Here is a 16187-nt window from a genome sequence, read left to right as displayed (position 1 = left end):
TGGATTGGGAGGATCAACATCGTGAAAATGGCAATACTTCCCAAGGCTATCTACAAATTCAATGCAATAACCTATCAATATTCCAAACTCATTCTTCAAGGAAATAGAAGAGGCAATCAAAAGTTCATATGGAACAATAAAAGACCCCAAATAGCAAAAAACGATCCTTGAAAGAACAATGCTGGAGGAATATCAATACCAAATTTAAAACTCTACTACAAAGCCATAGTCATCAAAACAGCTTGGTGGCACAAGAACAGACCTCAGGACCAATGGAATAGAATTGAAAACCCAAAAATGAACCTACAGACCTATAGCCATCTAATCTTCGATAAGGGAGCTAAAAAATAGAATGGAAGAAAGACAGCCTCTTCAGTAAATGGTGCTGGCAAAATTGGTTAACCACCTGTAGAAAACTAAAGCTAGATCCTTATATATCACCCTGCACCAGAATCAACTCCAAATGATCAAAGACCTCAGAGTCAAAGCAGACAACCTGAAAACATTACAGGACCGAACAGGGGAAGCCTTAGGCCTTCTTGGCATAGGCCGAAATTTTCTTAATAGAGACCCAGAAACACAACAAATCAAAGAAAGGTTGGACAAATGGGATTGCATGAAGCTGCAGAACTTTTGCATGGCAAAATACATAGCTAGCAAGCTCAATAGAAAGCCTACGCATTGGGAGAAGATCTTCACTAGCCATACAACAGACAAGGACCTCATATCTAAAACATACTTGGAACTCAAAAAATTAAATCCTTCAACAACAAATCCTCAAAGAAAACAACTGCCCAATAAATAAGTGGGCTAAAGACTTCCAGAGAGGGCTGGGAAGGTGGCTCAGTGGTAGAGCGCTTGCAGTGCATGCATGAGGCCCTGGGTTTGATTCCTCAGCACCACATAAGCAAAAAAAAAAAAAAAAAGCTGGAAGTGGCGCTGTGGCTCAAGTGGTAGAGCGCTAGCCTTGAGCTGAAGAGCTGAGGGACAGTGCCCAGGCCAAGTTCAGGCCCCACAACCGGACCCAAAAAAAAAAAAAAAAAAGACTTCCAGAGAAACTTCTCTGAAGAGGAAAGAAGGATGGCCAATAGACTCATGAACAAATGCTCAACTTCTCTAGCCATAAAAGAAATGCAAATCAAAACAACACTGAGATTCCTCCTCACTCCAGTTAGAATGGCTATAATCAAGAACTCTGCGGGCTGGGAAGGTGGCTCAGTGGTAGAGCGCTTGCCTTGCATGCCTGAGGCCCTGGGTTCGATTCCTCAGCACCACATAAGCAAAAAGAAAAAAAGCTGGAAGTGGCGCTGTGGCTCAAGTGGTAGAGCGCTAGCCTTGAGCTGAAGAGCTGAGGGACAGCGCCCAGGCCCAGAGTTCAGGACCCACGACTGGACCCAAAAAAAAAAAAAAAAAAGAACTCTGATAACAACAGATGCTGGAGGGGATGTGGCCAGAAGAGAACTTTACTGCATTTTTGGAGGGAGTGTAAACTTGTTCAACCACTTTGGAAAGTAGTATAGAGGTTACTCAAAAGACTCCACATAGAGCTCCCCTTTGACCCAGCAATCCCACTTTTGGGCATTTGCCCAAATGATCACAAACAAGATCTTACTAAAACTACCAGCACAACTATGTTTATTACAGCGTTGTTTACCATAGCTAAGATATGGAACCAATCCAGATGCCCCTCAGTAGATGAATGGATCAAGAAAATGTGATATATATATATATATATATATATATATACACACACACACACAATGGAATTCTATGCCACCATCAGAAAGAATGGCATTGCCCCATTTGTTAGGAAATGGAAAGACTTGGAAAAAATTCTATTGAGTGAAGTAAGCCAGGCCCAAAGAAACATAGGTCCCATAGTTTCCCTTATTTGCAATAATTAGCATATGTCTGGGACAAGCAGAAAAGCTCAGATAAAATGATATTAAGCAAAATGAACTCCCAAATAGGAACACAATTGTTTTTTCTCCCTTGCTATTGTTTCTAATGTATTTATATGATACCATGTGTTTTTTTGTTGCGTTGTACATCCCTCCCCCATGGTATAATCCCTGTTTTCACTGTATTTGATGTTGGTATAATTTGGGGAGGGGAAGGGAAAAAACAAAATGTTTAAATAGGGATACAGATTGACCCATTGCAAGAATGAGATGTACAAGGCACTATGTTAAAAATGAACTTTACAATTTAGGCGGGGTGGAGGGGGTGAGAGGGTGGAGGGGGTGGGGGGGTGTAGTTGAGGAGGTGGGAGGTACTGGATAGTAGGGGAAAAACAGAGGAAGAGGCAACAATGCTTGATAAGAAATGTACTCAGGGAGAAAAAAAAAAGAAATGTACTCATTACCTTGCTCATGTAACTGTAACTCCTCTGTACAGTATTTTCACAATAAAAAACTTATTTATAAATTAAAAAATGATAACCCATTTGTATAACACCTTAATAATGACAATAAAATTATGCTTTTTAATTGAAGTGTATGCTTCAATTTGTTTGAAAGAATCATATTTCCAACATTATTAGCTCTTTCTTGTATTTGAAATCAATTATATTTAAATTAATAAAGCATTATTAAGCTGGGTACTTCGTGGCTTAAGACTGTAATACTAATGACTTAGGAGCTGAGATCTGAGGATTGCTATTCAAATCCAGCCCAGGCAGGAAAGTCTGGGTATCTCCAATTAACAACCAGACAACCAAGTCATGCTGTGGCTCAAAGTGCTAGAGTGCTAGCGTTGAGCGAAAAGAACTCCTGGACAGCACCCTGAGTTCAAGATGGATGCCTGAAAATAAAAACCATTTGTAATTGAAATGCAAATGGTAACAGTAAAACTATATTTAAAAAATAAATAAATTGGAGGTGTGAATGTGGCTTACTAGTAGAGTGCTTGCCTAGCATGCATCAAGCCCTGGGTACCACAATAAGCAGAAAAGCCCAAACTGGCACTGTGGCTGGTAGAGTGGTAGAGTGTTGGCCTAGCATGCATGAAGCCCTGGGTTTGATTTCTCAGTACCACATACACAGAAAAAGCCAGAAGTGGCACTGTGGCTCAAGTGGTAGAGCACTAGCCTTGTACAAAAGAAGCTCAGGGACAGTGCCCAGGCCCTGAGTTCAAGCCCCAGGACTGGCAAAAAATAAAAATATATATAAATAAATTTACACACTTGTTCTGTGGTCAATATATTACCTAATTATGTACCTATCCAGAATAGGTTAATAGTTCCCATATTATTCTAAATCTTCACTGTCAAGGTAGCTATTAATGACATTTGAAATGTCAAATTATTTAAATTTACTCTTATACTTTATTTCAAATTATCTGAAATAAAAGAAGCTCAGAAAGAGCACCCAGGCCCTGAGTTGAAGCCCCAGGACCAGCACACACAAAACAGTTAAGTCTTTTTTTTTTGGGGGGGGGGTTCCGTTCGTGGGACCTGAACTCTGGGCCTGGGCACTGTCCCTCAGCTCTTCAGCTCAAGGCTAGTGCTCTACCAGTTGAGCCACGGCACCACATCGGGCTTTTTTCTGCTTATGTGGTGCTGCAGAATCGAACCCAAGGCCTCATGCATGCAAGGGAAATGCATTACCACTGAGCCACCTTCCAAGCCCAAAACAGTGAAGTTTTAATTTGGTATCATGCTTGTGCTTATAAATTCCCATTTATTTGAGTGGTAACAATAAGAAGATAAGGTTTAATTGGGCATCAGTGGCTCACGCTTATAATCCTAGCTACTCAGGAGGCTGAGATTTGAGGATCAAGATTCAAAGCCAGCCTGGGCAGGAAAGTCCCTGAGACTCTCTCTTTTTTTCTTTTGTTGGTTGTGGGACTTGAACTCTGTGCTTGGGCACTGTCCCTGTGCTCTTCAGCTACTGCTTGAGCCACAGCACCACTTCCGGTTTTCTGGGGGGTGGGGGGGTGGAGGGGTGGGGGGATGGGGGTGGGAAGGGGTGGGGGGGTTATTGGAGATAAGAGTCTCATGAACTTTTCTGCCGGGGCTGGCTTTGAACCGCGATACTCAGATCTCAGCCTCCTGAGTAGCTAGGATTACAGGCGTGAGCCACCGGTCCCTGAGACTCTTACCTCCAATAAACCACTAGAAAACTGGAAGTGGCCCTATGGCTCAAGCAGTAGAGTGCTCGCCTTGAGCTGAAGAGTGCAGGGACAGCGCCCAAGCCCAGAGTTCAAGCCCCATGACTGACAAAAAGAAAAAAAAAAAAAGAAGATACGGTTTGAGATCTGCTATGGCAAAGAGTAAGTGACATCATACCTCCAAAAAAAACCCAGTAATAGTGGCAAATGCTCCTAAACCCAACTACAAAGGAGGATCACAGTCCAATGCTAGCTCCAGGCAAAACTGGGAGATCTTTTTTAAGAAATAATGAAAAGATAAAGGGCTGGGGGTGGCTCACATTTTGGAGTGCTTGCCTAGCAATAAGAGCAAGGCTCTGAGGTGAAACCCCAGTACCATAAATTTTTTAAAATACCAAGTGGGCTGGGAATGTGGCTTAGTGGTAGACTGCTGGTCTAGCATGCATCAAGCCCTGGGTTCAATTCCTCAGTACCACATAAGCAGAAAAGCCCAAACTGGCACTGTGGCTCAAGTGGTAGAGTGTTGGCCTAGCATGCGTGAAGTCCTGGATTTGATTTCTCAGTACCACATAAACAGAAAAAGCCAGAAGTAGTGCTGTGGCTCAAGTGGTAGAGTGTTGGCCTTGAGCAAAAGAAGCTCAGAACAGTGTACAAGCCCTGAGTTCAAGCACCAAACCTGGTAAAAAAAAAAAAAAAAAAGAAGAAGAAGAAAGAAGAATGAGGAGGAGGAGAAGGGGGAGGGGGAGGGGGAGGGGGAGAGGGGGAGGGGAAAGAGTAGGAGAAGGAGGCACCAAATTTGGTGGCTCAAGCTTGTAATCTTAGCTCCACGAGTTGCTGAGATCTGAGGATCTCAGTTCAAAACTAGGTGTGATCCTCAGATCAGTTTCCTGAGTATCCAGGATTATAGATGTGAGTTACCGAAGCCTAGTCATTCTTTACTTTTAAAGGTAAGGCACATGATGTTCAGATTAGAAAAGATCTTACTTAGGGCCTTAATTACAACATTCATGATGGAACCAGGACTTACATTTCTGAAGTCTTCCTTTTTAACTGTTCTGGCCCTGGGGCTTGAACTCTGGACCTAAGCACTGTTCTTGAGCATTTGTGCTCAAGGCTAGTGTTCTACCACTTTGAGCCACAGTTCCATTTCTGGCTTTTTGGTAGCTAATTGGAGATAAGACTCATAGACTTTGTTGCACAGGCTGGGTATGAATTGCGATCTTTCAAATCCTAACCTCCTGAGTATTACAGGCGTGAGCCACTGATGCCTGGCTGAACAGAAAAAAATTTATTCAGTTAGCTCTGCAGGTAATAAAATTCATTGTTTAATTCATTCCTATGGAAAAATTACTGAGGTGAAGGTCAGCGTGATTAATATAAAGTACATTTGTTTTCTTGTCAGAGAGCTGGATTTGAAACCTATTTATGTTAAAAAAAAAATACATAAATTTTGTCAGGTGCTGATGGTTTATGCCTGTAATCTTAGGTACTCAAGCCTGAGATCTGAGGATCAAGGTTTGAAAGCAGCCCAAGCAGAAAAGTCCATGAGATTCTTATCTCATTATCTCAAAATTAGCCACCTAAAAAAGTTGGAAGTGTTGGGCTGGGAAGGTGGCTCAGTGGTAGAGCGCTTGCCTTGCATGCATGAGGCCCTGGGTTCCATTCCTCAGCACCACATAAGCAAAAAGAAAAAAGCAGGAAGTGGTGCTGTGGCTCAAGTGGTAGAGCGCTAGCCTTGAGGTGAAGAGCTGAGGGACAGAGCTCAGGCCCAGAGTTCAGGCCCCATGACCGGACCCACCAAAAAAAAAAAAAAAAAGTTGGAAGTGAAGCCTGGTGCCGGTGGCTCACACCTGTAATCCTAGCTACTGAAGAGGCTGAGATCTGAGGATGGCGATTCAAAGCCAGCCCAGGCAGGAAAGTCTACGAGACTCTTATCTCGAATAAACCACTAGAAAGCCGGAAGTGGCACTGTGGCTCAAGTGGTAGAGCGCTTGCCTTGAGCTGAAGAGCGCAGGGACAGTGCCCAAGCCCAGAGCTGAAGCCCCACGACCTAAAAAAAAAATAAAGTTGAAACTGGTGCTTTGGCTCAAGTGGTAGAACACTAGCCATGAGCAAAAAAGCTCAGGAACAGTGCCTATGCCCTGAGTTCAAGCCTCAGTACCTGTAACCCCCAAATACTATAATTATTATTTTCTCCTCTGCATAGATGAGGTTGAAGACCAGAACTTCAATCCCTCATTTTGCCTCCAGTACCCATCTGAGCCTAGATACAAAGTGCTCGATTCAAGACAGCTTGACTTTGTAGTAACTATCCTTAATTTTTATAGCATACAATCTCATTATTAACTGTTGAGAATTAAGCAAATATTTAAACAGTATACAACACAAAGTTCAGATTTGTCTTTAGCTTAAGCAATGTCTGGAAGAATTGGACCAGGTGATTCACCCTTTTCAATCTCTGAACAGTCACTCTCCAACCCCCACACATAACAATCTTCTGAGTAATCTCCAGCTTCTGTTTTTGTAGTTATTTCCATGTCATTGGCTAACCCTAGATGTTCTAAAATTATTTTGCAAAGGATAAATCTGCCTTCACCTGAGTAAATAATGTGCATCCTGCTTTTGACACCTACCACTGAGAACAAACTGGGCTGCCCTGGTCTGGTGTAGGATGGGTAGAACTTCTCCTTCAAGGCTGTGCCTAGCTTTGATCTCCTCAAATTTTAAACCAAGAGTGTAAGCTGGGAAGGTGGCTCAGTGGTAGAGTGCTTCCCTCACATGCATGAGGCCCTGGGTTCAATTCCTCAGCACCACATAAAAACAGAAAAAGCTGGAAGCGGTGCTGTGGCTCAATTGGTACAGTGCTAGCCTTGAGTTGGAGAGCTGAGGGACACCGCCCAGGCCCAGAGTTCAGGCTCCCCAACTGACAAAAAAAAATTAAGATAAAGCAAGAGTGTTAACTATAAGCCATTCCATCTTGTGTAAGTGTCAGAACAGAATGACTTTACATCTTATTTATGCAAGTCAACAACTGAAACTCGGTTTTTAGACCCCAGGCCTCAAGTCCAAGGGTCCCAGGTTAGATCCAGCCACTCTCCCCAACAAGCCAAATTAAGAGACATAGTGTAAGGGCAGAGAAAAAAGATTTATTACCTGGCAGCCACAGGAAGCCATTTCAGTGTGCCTTCAGGCATCTTCAGGCTTGCAGGCATAGGCTTCAATTTAAATTATATTGGGAGAATTGGGGTGGAGGTGAAAAAATATGCATAGTCAAAAGAGTTCCAAATCACAGGTGTGGCCAGGTTGAGCTTTACCTCAGCCTTTGTTTGGGAGGAGTTCTGGGGAATTGTAAACAAAGTGCTGTTGAAATGGGAACCAGAGCAAGTTACCCTGCAGGTAACCAGCATTTTTGTTAACAACCTTTAAAATGATAAAGGGAAAGCTTATCTTGTTTTGACGAGTAGTTTGCCTGGCCCACAATATGTGAATTTTCATTTTTGGAGCCGAGGGTGATTTTAAAGTTGACTTCTATAGAAAATAGCTGAAGAGCACAAATATAAAGTTGGGGGCTTTTAGTTAATTTGCAAGGCCCAAGAAAAGCGTATTTTAAGTTGCCTCAAACGAGCTGTCAGCAAATCATTTTTGCCAATAAACAATTACATTGGCAGATATATCAAAGCATCTCAGAAACACTGGGTGAGAACTTCATGGATACACTAGACCCAACAACGATTTAGCTCCCTCACCTATATCATATAAAAAGACACTGAGCACTGGGACTTGGTGGCACACACCCTCCAAAAATCATCTCATCCTGTGTTTTGAGTCAGGGACTTCAGCTCAACTAGATCCTTTCCTTGGGTGACCTACTGGATCCAGGAAGCCCAAAAATCTAAGACCCAGCTCTGTACTTTAACTCAATTCTAATCCTCATATCAACCTGCCTCACACCTCCAAGAGATTACATTTTTTTCAGTTCCATTTGCATTTTTCTTAAGATATAATTTTATTGTTATTGAGATTCTACATTTTGACATCAAAGGGGCTTTGAGCCCTGGGCCCTAGCCACTTGAACCCTTTCCCAGCCATTCTGTAATCTGTAGTACTGTAAAATGTAATGTGAGATCTGAGTGTTAGATTTTCCCACTGCTGGTGGATCACAACTGTAATCCTAGGCTGAGATCTCAGCATCAAGCTTTAAAGCCAGTGCAGACAGGAAAGTTCTCAAGACTCTTATCACCAATTAAGCACCAAAAAAGCTGGAAGTAGAGGTCTGGCTCAGATGGTAGAGCACTAGCCTCGAGCAAAAAAGCTTAGGGATAGCACCCAGGCCATGACTTCAAACACCAAGACCCTGTACACACTTGCACAGGTGCGTATGTGTGTGTGCGTGCTCTCTCACACACACATACACACTGGACAATATATAATGTAACATACTGTAATAAAGTCCTTGTCCAGAGCCTAGGCTATCAAGTGATTTTAATAGTATGTGGCAAATTAACACCAATAAAAATGAATATGGTGGGGCTGGGAAGGTGGCTCAGTGGTAGAGCACTTGCCTTGCATGCTCAAGGCCCTAGGTTCGATTCCTCAGCACCACATAAGCAAAAAGAAAAAAGCCGGAAGTGGCGCTGTGGCTCAAGTGGTAGAGCACTAGCCTTGAGCTGAAGAGCTGAGGGTCAGTGCCCAGGTCCAGAGTTCAGGCCCCATGACCGGACCCCCAAAAAAAAAAACAAAAAAAAAAAATGAATATGGTCTTTATTCCATAAATTCTGACATTGTGGAAAAACATAAGCATGTCTCTCTGAGTCTGACATCTCATTCACAGCAACCGCTCTCTATTTGACCACAAAGATATCACTAAGAAGGTTTAGGGCTACATTTTCAATGACTTGGTGGAGAACTACAGAAGCTCTGAGAATTTTTGAAGCTATAAACCAACAGTGCAGATAAATCCAAATCCACTTTTGGTTTAGGCAGATTGACAATTTCCAGATAAATGTGACTGTGAAGGAGGTTTTCAGAGTCACTGCAAAGAATCTGAATAAGGCCCTGCTGGATCTTTATGCCCTGGATTCATTAGCACTATCTATCACTTCTAGAAGAGATAACACTCAATGAGCATCTCATCATCCAAAATAATATTTATTGAAATGAACAACAGGAAATGGAAACAAGAAGGAATTTCTTTCCTTTTTGCTATTTTTTGTTTCTTTTCATCCTGTTTGTTCATTTATATGTATTTGGGAGGTTAAGGGGAGGCACATAAATAGAGGAACAAAGGGTACTCACTGGACACATGTTGAAAATGAACTATACAACTTGTGGGTGGGGATGGGAAGGAAACATTGAGAGAGTGAGGGGAAAGGGGTGATGTCCAAAAAGAAATGTACTCTTTCCTTGATTTATGTAACTGTAACCACTCTGTACAGCACCTTCTTTGCCAGTCCTGGGGCTTGAACTTGGCCCTGGGCACTGTCCCTGTGCTTCTTTTGCTCAAGGCTAGCACTCTACCACTTGAGCCATAGTGCCACTTAGGCTTTTTCTGTGGATGTGGTACTGAGGAATCCAACCCAGGGGCTTCATGAAAGCAAGGAAAGCAGTCTACCACTAAGTCACATTCCTAACCCTGTACAACACCTTTATAATAACAATTTAAAAAAAAAAAAACCTCAACGAGAAGAGAGACAACCACCTGACGCACCACTGCAGGCTTTCAGGCCTCAGAATAGGCTGAATGAAAATTTTGACAAGTGGGATTGCCCCAGCCAGAAGCTTCTGATGCCTACTTCCCTTCCCTCAAGCCTCCCAAGACAAATTTTAACTATCCTAAACCTTTGCCCAATTCATGGAACAAATGGGAACAACAAAACTTCTTTTTCCCCCCGTAAGCACAGCTATTACTAGCTAGATGAAAGACATTTATTTATTTTTGTTTTTATCTTTGGGTCCAGGCGTGGGGCCTGAACTCTGGGCCTGGGCGCTGTCCCTCAGCTCTTCAGCTCAAGGCTAGCGCTCTACCACTTGAGCCACAGCGCCACTTCTGGCTTTTTTCTTATGTGGTGCTGAAGAATGGAACCCAGGGCCTCATGCGTGCAAGGCAAGCGCTCTACCACTGAGCCACCTTCCCAGCCCTGAAAGACATTTATAAAATAGTTGTCCTAGGGGCTGGGAAGGTGGCTCAGTGGTAGAGTGAGTGCCTCGCTTGTACGAGGCCCTGGGTTCCACTCCTAAGCACCAAATAAGCAGAAAAAACCTGGAAGTATCACTGTGGCTCAAGTGGTAGAGTGCTAGCCTTGAGCTGAAGAGCTGAGGGACAGCACCCAGGCTGAGAGTTCAAGCCCCATGACATACATACATACAAACATACATACATACATACATACATACATACATACATACATAAATGTATGTATGTTCCAGTCAGAATTTTCTCACTGTCACAAAATACCTGAGCTAAATAACCTAGGGCAGAAAGATTTATTTAACTCATTATTTTGGAGATTTCCGCTCATAATCAGCTGAGTATGTTAAAGAAATGAGGGAGTGGCTCAAGCTACTCTAGAGGATAAGATCTGAGGATCCTGTTTTAAAACAAGCCTAGGCAAGAAAGTCCTTAAGAATCTTATCTCCAATTAACCACCAAAAAGCTGATAGTATGGTTCAAGAAGTACAGTGTCAGCCTTGGGTAAAAATCCTGAAGGACAGCACCCAGGCCCTTAGTTCAAGCCCTGGTACCAACACAATTCCTCAATTCATCCCCTACCCGTGAAAGAAACTCACAAATATGCCCAATAGTAGTATGATCAGATCATAAATTAAGTCTATTTTCAGTCTTTTGAGGAACCTCCATAACTGATTTCCACAGGGGTTGAAGTAGTTTACATCCCCACCACCCTGCCCCAAGCAGTGTATGAGGGTTCCTTTTTCTCAGCATCCTCACCAAAATTTGTTTTTGTTGCTGTTTTGATCATTGCAATTCTGACTGGAGTGAAATGGAATCTTGGTGTAGTTTTTTTTTTTTTTTTTTTTTGTGTTGTTTGTTTTTGTCCATTGTTGGGCTTGAACTCAGGACCTGGGCACTGTCCCTGAGCTTTTTTTGCTCAAGACTAGCCCTCTACCACTTTGAGCCACAGCACCACTTCTGGTTTTCTGTAGTTAATTCGAGATAAGAGTCTCACAGACTTTTCCTGCCCAGGCTAGCTTTGAGCCTCGATCCTCAGATCTAAGCCTCCTAAATAGCTAGGATTAGAAACAAGAGCCACTGGTGCTTGGATTTTATTTTTGATTTTTATTTTTTATTGTGAAAATAATGTACAGAGGGGTTACAATTACATGGGCAACATAATGAGTACATTTCTTTCTTTTTTTTTTTTTTGGATCCAGTCATGGGGCCTGAACTCTGGGCCTGGGCACTGTCCCTTAGCTCTTCAGCTCAAGGCTAGCCCTCTACCACTTGAGCCACAGTGCCACTTCCGGCTTTTTTCTTTTTGCTTATGTGGTGCTGAGGAATCGAACCCAGGGCCTCAGGCATGTAAGGCAAGCACTCTATCACTGAGCCACCTTCCCAGTCCCATAAGTACATTTCTTATCAAGCATTGTAGCCTCCTGGTGCCTGGATTTTAGTGTAGTTTTTTTTGTTGTTGTTGTTGGTCATGGGGCTGGAACTGTGGGCCTGGGCTCTGTCCCTGAGCTCTTCAGCTGAAGGTGAGTGCTCTAACTCTTCAGCTGAAGGTGAGTGCTCTAACACTTCAGCCGCAGCGCCACTTCCGGTTTTCCGTTGGTAAATTGGAAATAAGAGTCTCATGGAGGGCTGGAAAGGTGGCTCAGTGGTAGAGGGCTTTCCTTGCATGCATGAGGCCCTGGGTTCGATTCCTTAGTACCACATAAGCAGAAAAAGCCGGAAGTAGCACTTGGCTCAAGTGATAGAGTGCTAGCCTTGAGTTGAAGAGCCCAGGGACAGCGCCCAGGCCCAGAGTTCAAGCCCCACAACCCGCAAAAAAAAAAAAGAGTCTCGTGGACTTTCCTGCCTGGGGTTGGCTTTGAACCATAATCTTCATATGTCACCCCTCTGAGTAGCTAGGATTACAGGCGTGAGCTGCCAGTGCTGGTTCAGTGTAGTTTTGGCATTGCATTGGAACTTTGATCGGTATTTCACTGAGTTGTCAGATTACTTTGAGCTGTATAGCCAAACAATATTTGGAGGTTTTTAACGCTGTTTTTATATATTTACATATAACATACTTCATCCTTCATTATTTTTTTTGCCAGTCCTGAGGCTTGAACTCGTGGCTTGCGTGCTGTCACTGAGCTCCTTTTGCTCAAGACTAGTACTCTACTAACTGAGCCACAGTGCCACTTCTGGCTTTTTCTGTTTATGTGGTAATGAGGAATTTAACCCAGGGCTTCATGCATGCTAGGCAAGCACTCTTATCAATAAGCTACATTCCTAGCCCATCCTTCATTATTCTTTCCTTTCCCCTCTTCACTCCCTGGGGTCCCTCCCCCACCCATTCCAGACTATCCTTTCATGTTCCTTATTATTGTTAATAACATAATTGTCATGTTAGGTACAGATTCTACAAATAGTGAAAATTCATGATATGAAGCCATTTGAGCTTTGCTTATCAGGGCATGTAATGTCTAACATTTTTGAGATTTTTTTTTGTTTGTCTTCATTTTTCATGATTCTCTTTCCTGTATTTTAGAGCTCACCATTTCTATCAGTTTCCTGACAAGCTATTTACTCCTTTACACTTCCAGTTCAAAATCTACACTTTTTTTTTTTTTTGCTAGTCCTGGGGCTTGAACTCAGGGCCTGGTCACTGTTTCTGAGCTTCCCTTTCTCAATGCTAGCACGCTACCACTTTAGCCACAGAACCACTTCTGGCATTTTCTGTGTATGTGGTACTGAAGAATTGAACTCAGGGCTTCATGCATGCTAGGCAAGTACTCTACCACTAAGCCACATTCATAGTCCTTAAGTTTATTCTTCTAATATTTATTTTATGTTTGGCTCAGGTATATTTAAATAAGAGATTAACAAACCATATAAATGCAATAGAAATGTCCAGCTTTTTTGTACCAGTCCTGGGGTTTGAAATCAAGGCTTGGGGGCACTGTCCCTGAGCTTTCTTTCACAGGGCTAGCCACTTGAGCTGCAAGTCTTCTGGCTTTTGGTGATTAAATGGAGATAAGAGTCTCATGGATTTTCCTCCTGAGGGTGGCTTCCAATCATGATCCTCAGATTTCAGCTTCCTTAGTAGCTAAGATTACTGGTGTGAAACACCAGTGCCAGCCATGTCCAGGCTTTTGATGGTAAATTGAGGATACAGTCTCTTGGATTTGTCTTCATGGGTCAGCTTTGGTATAATCCTGGCTTTGGTATAATCTGGAGACTGAGTAGTTAGGATTTCGCCTGTAAACCAATCCCATCCCGCTCCTATCTGGGTGTTCTTATGCTTTGTAATTGGAGATCCTAGGAAACAAATATACTTACTAAGCAGATTTTGAAAATACAAAATATGATTAAAAAGAACTTTCCAAATCTGTCTAGGTAAATTCATGTTTGCTGTAGTTTATTAAATTATTCCCTCCCTTTCAAATAATTTTGGCCATAATATTACAAATACTTTGTAACCTTAAGTTACAATGGGGTTAACAAGGCATTTTTGTCAGTTTTGGGGCCTGGGTGCTATCCTTGATCTCTTCAGCTCAAGATGAGCATTCTACCACTTCTGCCACAGCACCACTTCTGGTTTTCTGGTGGATAATTGGAGATGAGTCTCATGGACTTTTCTGACTGGGCTGGCTTTGAATTGAGAGCCTCAGATCTCAGCCTCCTGAATAGCTAGGATTATAGGTTTGAGCCACTGGTGCCCAGCAACAAGGCATTTTTTTGTAATCCTAATTTACAAAGGAAATCCATTGCCTAAATTGTTCAAAATACTTCCTATCCTAGCGTTACTTTTGAAAAACAAATGCCATTTATGTGATTATGCACATTTCAGTAGCTTCCTCTGACCTATTCCAGAAGCTATTCTAGAACTTTAGAAGCTGCTTGTTTTTTTTTTGTTTTTTGTTTTTTTGTTTTTGTTTTTCCCTGATGGAGTACCCAGGGTCTGTGCATGCTAGCCAAGAACCATTCATTAGGGTTGGGAATGTGGCTTTGTGGTAGAGTGCTTGCCTACCATGCATGAAGCCCTGGGTTTGATTCCTCAGTACCATATAAACAGAAAAAGCCAGAAGTGGTGCTGTGGCTCAAGTGGTAGAGTGCTAGCTTTGAGCAAAAGCAGCTCAGGGACAGTGCCCAGGCCCTGAGTTCAAGCCCCAGAACTGAAGGAAAAAAAAAAAAAGGACAGAACCTTTCATTGCAATCCTGTATGTGTGTGTGTGTGTGTATGTGTGGGGGCGCACACGCATAACCTTTTTTTTGCCACTCCTGGGGCTTGAACTTGAGGCCTGGGCCCTGTCCTTGAGCCTATTTTTGCTCAAGGCTAGCACTCTACCACTTGAGCCACAGTGCCACTTCTGTTTATGTGGTACTGAAGAATCAACCCCAGGGCTGCTTCAAGCATGCTGGGCAAGCACTCTGCCATTAAGCCACATTCCTAGCCCTCAGAGTAGCCTTTAATTTACAAATATAGTTTAGGCTGGCCTTGAACTCAATGCCTGCCTGCCTCAGCCTCCCTAGGACTGATGTTATAGGTAGCTAATCTTTAGTTCTATGTACTCCACACTATTAAATCCATTATTACTCTAACCTACTGTTAGAGCTAATAATTCTTCAAGTTATTAACCTTCTGTTAAAATTATTGTGTGTTCATTCACTGAGTGTGGAGGGCTCACATTTGTAATCTTAGGTACTCAGGCGGCTGAGATTTCAGGATCTTGGTTCAAAGCCAGCCCCTTTTCTAAAAAGCTAAGCTAGAAGTAGAGCTGTGACTCAAGTGGTAAAGTGCTAGCCCTGAGGGTGGAAAAAGCTAAGGCATATCTCCCAGGCCCAGAGTTCAAGCCCCAGTAGTGGCACACATACAAAAAAATGTTTGTGCCAGGTGTTGTAATCCTTGCTACTCAGGAGGCTGAGATCTAAGGATCACAGTTCAAAGCCAGCTCAGGTAGGAAAGTCTGTGAGACTCTTATATCCAATTAACCACCAGAAACCCAGAAGTGGTCCTGTGGCTCAAGTGGTTGAGCCCTAGACTTGAGATGAAGAGTAAGAGTTGAAGGACAGAGCCGAGGCCCAGAGTTCAAGCCCCATGGACAACAGAAAAAAAAAATGTATCATACATTAGTTATACAGAGAGGATTTCCTTGTTATAGTTCCACTGTTTTTTTTCTTCAGTGAACCCAAACTTATATGGAAGTGGTCACCATGACACAAATGACACATGAATTTTGAAATAAGCCAGAAATGTATTTTAATGACTTTTACTGCATTTTCTGTAAAACTAACGTTGCAAATATACTCCTCCTCCTCCTCCTCCTCTTCCCCCTCCCCTTTCCCCTCTTCCTCCTTTTCCTCGTCCCTTTCCCTTCCCCCTCCTCCTCTCCCTCCCCCTCTCCTTCCCAGTCCCCCTTCTCCTTCCCCTCCTCCTCCCTCTCCTTCTCCTCCTCCTCCTTCCCTGAGCTTCTTTTGCTCAAGGCTAGCACTCTCCCACTTGAGCAACTGCTCCACTTCTGGTTTTTTCTGTTTATGTGGAACTGAGGAATTGAGCCCGGGGCTTTGTGCATGCTAGGTGAGCACTCTACCGCTAAGCCACGTTCCCAGCTCCTGTATTTTGTATTTTCAAATAGAATAGAAAATTATCCTATAAACAGTACAGAGATGGGTAGTATTATTTTTTTTTCCGGTCATGGGGTTGAACTTTGGGCCTGGACGCTGTCCCTCAGCTCTTCAGCTCAAGGATAGAGCACTACCACTTGAGCCACAGCACCACTTCTTGCTTTTTCTGCTTATGTGGTGCTGAGGAATGGAACCCAGGGCCTCATGCATACAAGGCAAGCGCTCTACCACTGAGCCACCTTCCCAGCCCCATAGTGTTAAATTTTATGTGCGAGTGTGTGTCAGTATT

Source organism: Dipodomys spectabilis, unplaced genomic scaffold, assembly GCF_019054845.1.
Source record: "Dipodomys spectabilis isolate Male_0828 unplaced genomic scaffold, ASM1905484v1 ptg000424l, whole genome shotgun sequence".
NCBI lineage: Eukaryota > Metazoa > Chordata > Mammalia > Rodentia > Heteromyidae > Dipodomys > Dipodomys spectabilis.
The sequence above is the reverse complement of the archived record's forward strand: the minus strand, read 5'-3'. Positions refer to the sequence as shown.